The sequence below is a fragment of the Schistocerca serialis genome, chromosome 9, assembly GCF_023864345.2.
Source record: "Schistocerca serialis cubense isolate TAMUIC-IGC-003099 chromosome 9, iqSchSeri2.2, whole genome shotgun sequence".
NCBI classification, from domain to species: Eukaryota; Metazoa; Arthropoda; class Insecta; order Orthoptera; family Acrididae; genus Schistocerca; species Schistocerca serialis.
The window spans coordinates 338,086,614-338,100,318 of record NC_064646.1 but is presented as its reverse complement, the minus strand read 5'-3'; positions in this window follow the sequence as shown (position 1 = coordinate 338,100,318).

Below are 13,705 nucleotides of genomic sequence, written 5' to 3'. Positions count from 1 at the left end.
AAACGCATCCCACATTCGACGCCTGCCGCCACCGCCGTCATCAGCTGACAAGCAATGCGTAGGTTTCAGTTCAAGTCCCACAAGGATGAGGCAGCGGTAATACAGATGATCATTCTATTAACGTCAAAGTGTACGACATTGGATCTGAACCTCAACTCATAAGGAATGTTGAAAGCTCCTCTTTATAAAGCATGCTTCTTCTTCTTTGCAGACGTCAAGAGAACATGATGCATAGATGTCCACAGAGGTATGTATTAAAGTCTTGAGAGCGCCGATAATTGTAGAACACATCTCCTGTGAGTGAAGTATTGTAATTCTTCTGGCACTTGCAAGTCATCAAATGAGTAGAAATAGTAGACAATATCCGCATTTTTCATAACATTTGATACCCAGTGGGTTCCAGGGCCTCCAGCAAAATCTAAATTCACAATGCCACATTCACCAGTTTTCCCACATAGTCTTCGGTAATGTATCCTGCATAAACACACCACAGAATCTTGGTATGTTGAATTTGTCTCTAACAAACTTAAGAAGATCAGTATTTGTGAGTGGTCGATCTGGTAGGACTGCTAATGGGCTTATTATTTATTTATGAAAAGACCAAGCCCTTTCCTGTACGGTTTCAAGTATAGTCCTCTTCCAATGGCTGCTGCTTCCATCATGCAGTTATGTCTTCTTGCCTCTTCTAACTGTGCTTGGGAGTTTTGTGCATTCTTGACCGTTCGAGGAATAGTTGTAGCACCACCAGTGAGGGACCCTACTGCTGAGAGCGTGGAGAGGGCCAGGATGAGAAATGGAAGAACCGCCAGATGTCTTAGGTGTTGGTAGAACTCAAGGTGCTTTAACCGATCCTCATCTTCTTCCCCTATCTTACTGCTTCAGTGCCTTTTTAGCTGCATACATTGCTGTCAGGATACACTTCAAACAACTCTGTTCACACCCTTCTCCTTCTTCTTGTTTAGTGCACAATGTGCAGCATTCATTACTCGCTTGAAATTCATCACTCCTAAACCCAACCTAATTTTTCCTCGCATGGTTTTATCAACAGCAAATGCTGAAATGCGTTAACCTATACCAGTATCCTATCTTCTCCATATCGGCTTGGCCTTATTAGCTAAAATCCTATCTGCAATGTGATGACTTGATAGATGTTTATTTTCAGTGTATGTAATGTCATGTTCCATACACACTTCATTGAACCAATTAAACCCCTTTTCATTACATGCCAAGCGTTTCTGAAGATTTGTACCAGGTGCACAGTAATTATACCCAGGGATGTGTGATTCCACTGGCAATCTACAATCCCACCACCTCCTCTAATGTGTCTCCTAGCACGCATGTTATGCTATTGCGGTGGTTGTGGACTATGCGCACCCATTATATAGCAAATAGTCGGCATCAGTCCAACTGTTTTGTGTAGCAGGAAAAGCAAGCCATTTGACTAGTGTTTTATTTCCACGACGTCTTATGAGCCTTCCACAACACATGGATATACACAGACATACAGAAACTTACATCACTGCAAACGCTGTTTCTATGATGGTGAGCATAGACAGTTCATATTTAAAGATGTTGCGTGTGTAGCACACACACAAGATGCTGGAATAATAGAGACATTCTTGGCAAACATTGCATCACTGAGGTCTTTCAAGTATGTGAAGTGTAAAAGACACTGAAGAGTGCAAAGTGATTAACACATTTCTGCCATGGATTTCACTGGGATGATACTGGCTTACCCTATAAAGGATATGGTGACAGTGCTTAAATTATTCAATCACACGAATGCCATCGTGTTTGTGAAGAGGAAGGAGAAGATCTCACAGATGCATCAAATCTTTAAGTTTGCTGCTATTCAAGACCTGGAATTCTACTGGTGTCCTTCTCTCCATCGACTCAAAAACATGTATGAAAAAGTGTTGCTGTATCTGCTTATGAAAATGTAAAATTACTTTTAAGTTGGGTCAGAAATAAATGAATTTTTACCTCCCAACCTCTGTGATCATTTTTCTCAACCCTGCTCCCACTGTGACAGTGTACAGTTTTTTAATCATACGATATGTCTGTGGTTTTCTTCATCTTTGGAAGCAGACATGGTCATGTGCCTCCTGCTCCCATAACCCAATTCGTGTCGCATGATAGGCGTAATTCCATGCAACCATTATATATATTTTGTTATCTCCCATCTTAAACTTCACTGCCTTAATAGCACTCATCTTCAGCAAAAAATAATGGTGCTCCCACACCAGCAGCAGCAGCTGCAGTTTCATGGGTAAATTCAGTGAGGAACGGGCTGTCCCATGAGGATCGCTACGAAGAATGCATCCTGTGCTATTCTGGGAAGCATTGGAGCATCTATCTCGGTGCTGGACCCACACCGCAGCTAAGCGTCATCGCGCCAGCAACGGTACCTAGGTGACCATGTGTTTTGGTGCAATTTCTCAGGTCTCATGTATGACAGAGATGTTGCTGCCTTATCCTTGTGGGACCCGAAGTGACACCTATGCGTCACTTGGCAGCTGATGGTGGCGTCGGCGTCGAGTGGGGGATGTTTTTTATTAGCAATCTTTTGTTTAAACTGTAGTCCATCGATTTCACCGACCAGTAGGATACTGCGAATTTTAAAAAAACTACCCCATACATGTGAAAAAATGTTGATTTAATTAATTTGCATAAATTTTTTATATCACTGTGGTGTTAGTGGTACAATAGTTAAGGGGAGGAGGGGTGCGTGAGTAGGTGACATGGAGCAGAACAGCAGGCTAAGTGCAGAACACTACATCAATTTGCATAATTTTTAAGTAAAACACAGTGCAATAGTTTAAGGGGGGGGGGTGACAAAGAAGAATGCGCCATAAATTGCATACAAAAGCATGTGAAATTCGAAAAGTGTATGAGTAAATGGTGGAAGGATATAACTAATTACTTAATTTGGTATCAAAGGCGGTACAATAGTTTAAGGAAATGGGGGTGATATGGAAAACCACTTAACAGAACAATAGGTTAAGTAAGTTTTATGTCCATCCTATCCAGCACAGGCTGAGTCCTTTTCCAGCCAATTTCAGGGGACGAGGTGGTGGTCAGATGATTTAGGATAGTGGAGGTAGCCCAAGTGCCCATTTTCCCGCCATTTTCTTAGGTTAGTGGAGGTAGCCGTGGTATTTTGCATTGCCCTTATGAAACTTGAACTTCCTGCCATTTTCTGGGGGAGGGGAGGAGATTTACCAATGGGTGAGAGGTTAATTAATTGATCAATTTAATTAAGCACTCAATCAGATTGATAGTAGTGACAGGACCTATTCCAATAACTCAGACCTGAAAGTGTACCTGTAGGAGTGAGGGGGTTGGTAGAGAGGGGGTTGGGGAACAATAGGTTAAGTGCCTGTCAATCAAATGGAAGGATCCTTTTAGCAGAACAATAGGTTAAGCACCTGTCAATCAAAGGAGAACAATAGGTTTTCGTCTGAGTGCACACCTGCCCCTGATGTAGGCAACCCGCACTAACAAAATGTGCTCGTACAAAGATAGCCCTACTACTAGCTGCTACATTGGCCATACAGAGAAACAGCACAGATTTTCTGTAGCTTTCAAATCTGAAGACTTAGCAGCTCAATCGAGATGAGAGTGCAGCTAAACGCTCGCCAAGCAATGCAGACACGCAGCTCTCGGCATCTTGGAGGACATAAATGTCAACGTAAGATGTCTGACAATATGTGTACGAAAATGTAAAGGAGGATGCTTTCTCATCTTGGTCTAAAATTACTTTTTCGGGTCGAGCTGCTCGTAATGACAAATTTGTGGCAAGTGCTTAGCACATAATCTCAAATTTCTGTAACGTCTGCGATTTAGAACGAATGTAAGGCTTCACACGAATGAGGCATAGTATTCATCATGCATCAGCGGGTTGATGAGTACGTCACACGAATACAAAATATTTAACGAGGGACTAATAACTCTTTCCGTGAACTCTTTTGGGAGGTCTCTGTTTCATATGGAAATCTTCTTAAGGCTGACCTAAATCAGACGTGTCTAAACGGCGGCCTGGTTTAGAACGTCTTTGCTCCCCAGAAGTTTTCGGGAACGTAATACGTAAGACAGAGAACTTTTGTTGGAGTCCCAAATGCATCCAATCCAAGTGTTTCGAAACTTTAAGTTATGAAGTGCATGTGGAGCCAGTTGTGAGTTTATAAAGCACCGACATATACAACAGCACTCGCTAGTTCTTGGAATATTCGTTCATTGTTCAATGTTCGGTAGTCTGCGAACGTATAGATTTAAGCTTTCAATAGTGTTAATTGTGTTAAAAAGTTTTGTTTTCCGTGCTATTCAAGTCCGTATCAAAGTGAAGTGATTATGGTTTCTGGACCTACTAAGAAGAAAGGAAAAGTTTCGGAGGAAGGCAGGAATCAGTATTTCTTTACTGAAACAAACGAAAAATCAATATATATAATTAGTAAAGAAATAGTTTCAGGCCACAAAAGATATAATATCACATGACATAACAGCATAAAACATGCTTCATCATGTAATAAATTTCACGGTCAGTTTCGTGAAGACGAAATGTTCGAAATTAGAGCTAAGTGTTTCGGAGTATCAGTTACTTTTTAAGAAAATGTTCTCACACTCCAACTCACTCGTCAAAGCGAGTTACGTCGATATGGATATTACTGCAAGGAAATAAAACCCTTTTCATATAGGGAGTTCGTCAAAGAATCCCTTGAATGCGCTGCTGATTTTTATGCACTGACAAGCAAGTGCTGTTTCCTAAATTAAACTTATTGCGACATACTGTAGTTCATTGTATTGGCGAACACTTTAAAACGGCAAGCCACAGAGTTTCCATTTTCTTCTCTGGCACACAATAACTGTGATGCAAGCAGTACTACGCAGTTAGCAATTATTGTGAGGGAGCCGATAAAGATTTCAGTGTTGCGGAAGAACTGGGTGACTTAGACCATCTTAAAGAAACCACAAAAGTTAATAATTTAATGGAGGATATTATTGGATCCATAAGCAGACTTCATTCGGAGCCTACAAATCCGTCAGCAATGACAACTGAAGGAAGTCCTTCATTCGGAGGAACCGACGATTAGATAAATTACTCCTGACAGAAGTAGCTAATGGGGGAAACAATTCTACAGTGCAATATCACTGCTTAATTCATTACGAAAACTTGTGTGCTAGATTCTCAAACTTAGCATCTTGAAAGTTGTCACTAAAGTAGTGAATTTCATTCGTACTCATTGTTTATTTGTCTTAACTTTTCACAGAATGTCGAACCAAATAGGGAAACACTGTTTGTTACATCAGTGACAGGTGGCTTAACTATGGCAAGATGTCTAAACGAGTGTCTGATCAAAATGACAAAATACAGACATTAACGACGGAATAGGGAGGCTTGTTACTGAATTTAAGGACGCAAAATGGATGTGTGATTTTGCTTTTCTGGTAGATATAACAGATCACTTGAATGAACTAAAGTACATCTCCAAATAAAAGACTGGTTAGTATGTACTCTGTATGACAGTGTGGAGGCAATCGAAATAAAATCAAGAAACTGGGAATCGCAAATATGAAATAAAAATTTCATGAGTTTCTTTCTTGCACAAATGCAATCATAAATATTCTAACACAAATTTATGCATCAATCTGACTTAAAACGTGAATTCAACTGAAGACTTCAAGAGACGGATACCAGTACTAATTTTAGAACAGATAAAGATCTTATCTCAGCACGTCCGCTCATACTTCTGGGCAATTGCGTGGATTTAAAATGGCGGAAAACCCTCTTTTTCTTTCAAGACCGATAGGAATCAAGTTAACCGTCCTCTTACCTCTTTTCTTATTATAAATCCAATTGCGCGAGGATCATCATTCTTGTTCTATACGCAGTAGTGAAAGGATCATGAAGCACCAGCAGCAGTAGCAGAGATCAGCCACCGCCTCCGGCCAGAATAAAAAAAGAAAGAACACTGTACAGTCAAAAGTAAGTATTTGTCCACCCATCTATATTTATTATTGTTATTATTATTATTAATAGTACATCCTTTGCGTCTGTACTTAAGTTCTGTTATTTTTCAACAGCACAACAGACCCCAATGCGGTGCTATCAGAAATGTTGGACCAAGACACCCAGCTGTTCGAGTTACTAGTGGCTGTGCCACCATAGCAACAGCAACCCACAGACGGCCTTCCCGATTTCTCGGACCAGCCATTTGAGTATTCTGTACGCCGTAGCAATTGCAGCAGTCATTAGAGCTTCCTCAACTCACTGTGCCATAGTTAGGTTGTTCCAGAATAATGGTATTCGTCAAAGCCCTATAATTTGACTGCTACTAGATCTAAGTGTGTGTATGTAGGCGTGGCACTTGATAGCGACTTTGAGGTAATAACTGAAGTAGAGAATACTCATTGTCTTGGTACTAGTTCAGCATACGTGGTACGAGTGGAATCACTGACGCTCCTATTAACTTTCATTTGTTTGGAAGGAACGGTATTAATCGTTGACATGTATGGAGAAGCCAGTACCGGAATGAACTTCAGGCGATACGTCTATTTAGATTAAACAAGGAAGCGTCATTAAACTGCTGTGAACTATACTGTATATTAGGGATCGTGACAGATTGTGTCGCTGGCACCAGTATATCAGAGCTGCATTCTATGATTTTGTAGACTGTTTACACGAGCGAAGTGTAAATACGAGTCAGTCAGAACAATCTAGCCGGCCGGGGTGGCCGAGCGCTTCTAGGCGCTACAGTTATAAATCCGTAGAAGCGGAATACCCATGCATGTTATTGCTTCTATAGGATTGAATGTGATTCAGGTCGAATTTAAGGCGTAGATAAATCTATTATTTGCAAAATATTTCGGAACAGATTGATTGTAAATTAGTAACATATACAGGGTGTCCAATTTGTCTAAACCACCCTAAATAACTGTTTGTCCAGATGCAAATTACAAAATGTTTCAAGCAAATGTTCTTTAGCCGTCATGGGGACATCAATCAGCATTATTGCCTTTGTTGTAGCTTTGCTTTTTACAAAGATATGAACAGCGGCATGACTTTTTTAAATGGCACTCTGTATTTTTTTCGGTAATTCATTTCCTCTCCTAAAGACCTATTCAAAAATGTATCACAGCGTACCATTCACTGAAACACAACATTATTAATCACATAACACAACACTGACTTTGAGCCTTGGCTCACAAACTCGTCCACTTGCTGGAGTTGTCAGAAAATAAATGCTAATCAAGTAAAAACATAATACAAAAGTGATTTTTACCCTCCTGGACCATTGCCCAGGAGTAGAACATTCAAAGGTGCTCAAAGTGGTGACCCTAGTAACCGATACACTGTGCACTCGTTGAACGAAAGAATGATTTAATGTTTCCATTGATGCCTGCTGAAGAGAATTACAAGTAAGCACGATACTTTCCTGCATGTCCTCTGGAGTTGTTGGAATATCGCAATAGACAACGTCTTTCGTGCATCCCCAAAGAAAAAAGTCCAGAGGATTTAAATCAGGAGACCTAGCAGGCCAAGTAACTGTTCCTCCTCGACCAATCCATCTGGCAGGATACCTTCGGTTCAGAACACGACGTGCACGCAAGGCATTATGTGCTGGACATCCATCGTGTTGATACCACATAAGCGTTCTGGTTCTTAGTGGCACTTCATCCAGAAGAGGAAGAAGAGTTCGTCTGACGGAGTTGGCATACGCTGTGCCGTTTAGACTACCATTGAAGTAATAAGGGCCAATAATTGTAGTACCAAGCATCCCACACCAGACGTTAACTCCCCATTGACGCTGATGTTTCACCTGTCTACGCCATCGTGGGTTGTCGCTCGACCAATAACGCATGTTCCTTGTAATTACCTGTCCTCTGTTTGAGAAGGGACATTCATCAGTAAATAGAAGACTGGAGAAGAAGTTCGGACTAGAGAGGATTTGCTGCTGTGCCCACTGACAGAACTGTGCACGATTCTGGAAATCATTCCCATGCAATTCATGATATTGGTGTACATGGTAAGGATGGTACCGGTGACGTGTAAGAATACTATGTACACTGGTTTTAGGAATGGGCATCTCGTGTTCACGCTGTCGTGTACTCACATGTGGATTCATAGCAACGGAAGCGAGAACAGTAACTTCGGCAGCTTCGTCTGTGCGAATGATAGGACGATTGCGTTGTCGTGTGTTGAAACTTCCCGTTTACTGAAGCGTCGTAACAAGACGAGAAAACATACGTGAGGAAGGTGGGTTCTTGTCAGGATATGCTCTCAGTACAGTTCCAGCCTACGTAGCATTTCACCTTTCAATAACAACAATAAAAGAAACGTGATGTCGATGCAGCTTGTAGGAAGGACAGCCTTTACTGTATGCCTACTCTACACCACAGTATTTAGAAGGACTAAACTACTGTACTAAATGTACCCGTACATAAGAAATCAGTATTGCAATTACTGTTCTGCTAACTTACATTCCCCATAGATGAGTAGCATTTCTACCTTCTCTTCGTTGGTGTACATCCTATTCACACAACACTTCAACTGACGATGGTTGACGGAATGACGGGTGTGCATTCTACTTATGTTTACATTTGTTCTCTGTCAACGTACGTACGTGGATGTGTTCCATTACCCGGAGTACCTGCACTAAGCGCTGGGAGCGTCAACGTCAATGTTGTGTTATGTAATTAATACCGTTGTGTTTCAGTCAATGGTACACTGTGATATATTCTTGAATAGGTCTTTAGGAGAGGAAATGAATTACCGAATAAAAAATACAGGTTGCCATTTAAAAAAGTCATACCGCTGTTCATATCTCTGTAAAAAAACAAAGCTACAACAAAGGCAATCATGCTGGTTGATGTCCCCCTGACGGCTAAAGAACATTTGCTTGAAACTTTTTGTAATTTGCATCTGGACAAACAGTTATTTCGGATGGTAAAGATAAATAGGACACCCTACATATATAATTCCTGCAAAATCGTTCTGAATTTCCCCACGTTCCCATTTAAAATGATTTACAAAAATGTGTAGCAACAGCTCGCTGGAGTGTGTGTGTGTGTGTGTGTGTGTGTGTGTGTGTGTGTGTGGGAGAGAGAGAGAGAGAGAGAGAGAGAGAGAGAGAGAGAGAGGTGCTCACGCATCAAAAACAACAGCACCCCATACTCCTATTTACATTAATTTAATCTCTCTTTCTTCCACTTTTAGAAGAAGCCGCATGTAAAAAATACTAGACTGAACAGTTAGTACACGACAAAGGCTAGGAAGAACTGGACAAGCGGTTCAGCGGCGCCACAATGGCCACTGCCTCTATCTAGCATGTGTATTATAGCATAAGGCCATAGAGAGCCGCAGCGTTCGCACCTACGTTGAGAGCTTCTGCAAAACACAACAGGCAATGGTCATGAGTCATCGCTACATATCTTAGTAACGTCCTATGTACCTAAGAGTCCCCGCTCTCTGCGTCACTCCGAGGAGTTAACAAGTGTGGAGGTTGCCTACACACACACACACACACACACACACACACACACATACACACACACACACACCTCTTAGAGAGAGACAACAGTTGCGCCGCTTCCTTCTTTCCTGACAGTGCCAGTAGGTGTGGATCTAATGTGAAAAAAGACATAATAAAAACCTGTAATCATCGTAACTTAGTGTGTGTTGTGTTAGATTCATAAACAGAAATACGTCCCCATTACCATAATTCAGCAGCTTACTAATCTACGGTGACTACAAATATAGTTTTTTAAGAAAGAAAGAAAAAAACACTGAGAAATCATCATTTTGCTTGTTCCTTTCTACGATCCTCACAGTGCAGTTCAGTAGGAGGGCTATCAATTTGACATAGTTCATTCACAGCATAGTGCATTGTTCGTACTTGGAAATAAGTGCATCACTCTTGAACACTTGAGATAGCCAGTGATATCCGCCAAGACCCCAGGTTTTCCAGCGGTTAAATGAGTTCAAGAATGGACAGGAGGTTGCTGAAGACATGGAGCGATCTGGACGTCCTTCAACTAGTGATTTGGACAAAATGTGGCCAAAGTGAAAAACAAAGAATTTGTATCTCTGCAAAGAAGTCCTTGCACGCCTGTACAGAGCGGTCAAACAGAAACGTTTGAAAGTTGACAAGTGCTGGACGCTCCACCATGACAACGCTCCTGCTGGAAGCTTCACCATGACAACGCTCCAACCCACACCACCTTCGTTGTAATCACCTACCTGGCCCAGCTAGGAGCTGAAACTTTGCTGCAGCCACTGTACATACCAATATGAGCACACCGAACCTTTTTCTGTTCCCAGAACTCAAGAGAAGCCTGTTCCCACCACCCAACAGGCTATCACCGAGACCCTGATAGAGGTTGCAAGACAGCAATACTTTGTACCCATTGTTCTACTTTATTTATTCAGTCGAGCAGACACATACAATTAGGGTACTGTCATTAGGTTAGAGAGGCTCTATGGTCATTGAGACTATTAGAGAGGGTTGACAGTGATTGTTATACTGAATTCAGTGGTAGCTACGCGCATGAGGTTATTAGTGGTCGTGGAACTTAGCGCTTGTTTTGTGGAACAGCCACATCTATGGCACGGAAGGTTTATTGGTGACAGGTCAGAGAACACAGTGGGACGTGAGAGCAGGTGTTGACAGAGCGAAAAGATATTCTGGCCAGTGCTTTCGCATAGTGGAAGCAAAGGCAAGGGTTCGACCTAAGACACAGGGAAGTGGCAAGCCCTGAGCGGGCAGCAGCGTATTGTAATTGGAAATTTGTGGTCCCATAGGGGACCAAACTGCTGAGGTCACCGGTCCCTAGGCTTTCATACTACTTAATCTAATTTAAACTAGCTTACGCAGGGATAACACACACACATACACATACACACTCATGTCCGAGGGAGGACTAGAACCTCCGACGGGGGGAGCCGCGCGAACCGCGGCGAGGCGCGCAAGACCACGTGGCTACCCTGCGCGGCTCACATCGTATTGTCCGAGAGGCCAAAGGCAGAACATTTTACAGCTGCTTTCGCCGAGTTGCGACGTACCAAGGTACTGACAATTATTTTCAGCCAAGGAGAAGTGCGTTCCGCCGTTTCAGCAGGGATCATCACATTGTTACCTGGGAACCTTTCTGCAAGATCGGTATCAGTTAGACCTGGGAAAACATTTCGCTGCAGCAGCCGAAATGGGGCGGCATTGCAAGACACCCAATACTGCGACTGTTCCGTTTCTTTTTTATTTTTTATTACTTCGAGGCCATGTAGGCACACAAGCCGTGCTGTTTCCAATGCGCACAAAATAACAGGTGTTGACACAGACGCCAACTGTGACATCAGAAAACGTAGCAGTGGACACCTGTTTCATCTCTCAAAATATGTAAAATGCAAACTTTCACGGCTGAGAATATCACAATTAATAAAATATTCTGGGCTATTAAGCTACGGTCAAATGGACTTTCCATTAAAACCCAACGTTTCTTCCCCATGTGCGGTGGACATTTTCAAGAGGGATCGTAGGTTCTTTGAATGTCCATTTCACACACTCACTCGCTACTACTGTAGAAAAATTCCGTTTAGGCGTGCTCATGCGTAGTGATCTAACGTCACCTGCTTTGAATAATCCGGTGTTGTTGGTCGCCGTCATCCACTGTTGCTGTCAGCCCATGGTGGAAGACTCGTACCCTTCTTCCGGAATCTAAATGTCATTCAGTTTCCGCCCTTCTCCTTCGTACTGAAATTTAACGATTTCTATGACCTCTGTATAGTCTTGGATGGTATCCGCTTGTGGCTGCCAGTACTTCAGTTCTATCAAAATGAATGTGGTGCTCGCCTGGCTGCAAAGTATGTCCCGCAACCGCTAACCTGACCATCTCTCCCCTCCTACGGTTGCCCTTGTGATCTAGTGATTTCTTGACCGTTGTTTTTGTTGTACCCAAGTACACCTTCGTATAACTACACAGAATCCTACAAATTCTTGCTGGGTTTGTAGATTACAGCGATGTTCCGTTATGCCAAGATTTTTCATAGGCGTTCACTAACGTCCTTAACGAAAGGCAGGAAAACCGATTTCACAGGCGCTCCTGCATTACTACAATGTTTGTGCGGCGATCTTACCTCAGCGGATGAATAACCATTCTTAAGCAATGCATTTGCGAGGTGTTTTAATTCTGCATCAAGCAGCTCTAGTTCACAAATGTTCTTGCTTTATCTGTCAACACTTTTAGGATGCCTCGCTGTTGTTGTGGGTGGTGGTTCGAATCCCGGTGTAGGTAACAGGCTGTGAGCGTGCGTTTTCGGTAAACTGTGTGGCTTACGCTACCACCCACTTTCTTGAAAATTAGCACACCAAGCAAATTTAATCATCCACCAACCTCCTCCCCCATGGTGAACTGAATCATCGGATTAATCTCGTTGAGATGCTTGTGAAAATGACGTAGTCTCTCTCCACCACGCCTCCACAAACCAAATGTATCAACTACATAACGGAACCAAATCTCCCGCTTTTATTTGCAGTTTCCAATACCTGCTGCTCGAATTTCTCCATAAAGAAATTCGCTATATCTGGGATTAAAGGGCTCCCTATAGACACACCATTCGTCTGTACGTAGAACTCATCCTTGTATTTGAAAGTGATCGCGAGTCAGTATTTAAACAGTTGATGTCAACAATACGGCATATTTTATCAGCATATTAAACAGCACAGTGATACAGCCGGTAGGACATATTACTTAATTTTGATGTGGTATTGCATTTTACTATGGCTTCGCTTGATTGCAGTTTGTAACAGCTGGAGTGAATTTTTCCGCCCGATATTACAGAACTGTTTAAATATCGCCTCACGATCATGTATTTCAAATAGAACGATGACTTCTGTGAACAGACTGACGGCGTGTCTGTGGGATGCTTCTTAAGCCGAATTATAGAAGATTTCTATATTCAAAAATCCGAACAGCATCCAATGGAACCTATCAATAATATCTGGTTCCATTTTTTTTCTATGATACGCTTGTTTTGTACGGGCATGGCAGAGACGAACTATGCCGTTTTCACAAGCATCTCAACGGGATTAATTCGAGGACTCAGCTCACTATGAAGAAGGAGATTAAATTTGCTTGATATGACAGGTTTCAAGAAAGAAGATGGTAGTCTAGGCCATACAGTTTACCGAAAACACACGCACACAGACTGTTATTAACAGCCATCCACAACAAAAGCGAGACACCATAGACACCATAAAAACGTTGGCAGATAGAGCAAGGAACATTTGTGAACCAGATATGCTTGACATCGAATTAAAACACCTCACTAATGCATTGCTTAAGAATGGTTATTCGTCCGCTGAGGTAAATAAATATCTAAGACCGCTGCGCAGAAATCACAGCGATGTACAAGCGCCTGTGAAATCGGAAGTTTTCCTGCCTTTCGTTAAGGACGTTACTGAACGCATAGGAAAAATTTTTGGCAAAACGTTACATCGTGGTAATCTACAAACCCACCCATAAGATACACGACTATCTAAAATTGGCCAAGATGCTCGCAAATCGCTGGAAAAAAGGCGTAAGTTATAGGATTCTGTGTAGTTGTGGGGAGGTGTACGTGGGTACAACAAAAACAACGGTCAAAAAACGACTAGAAGAGCACAACAGCAACTGTTGGAGGGGAAAGATGAACAGATCAGCTGTTGCGGAACAT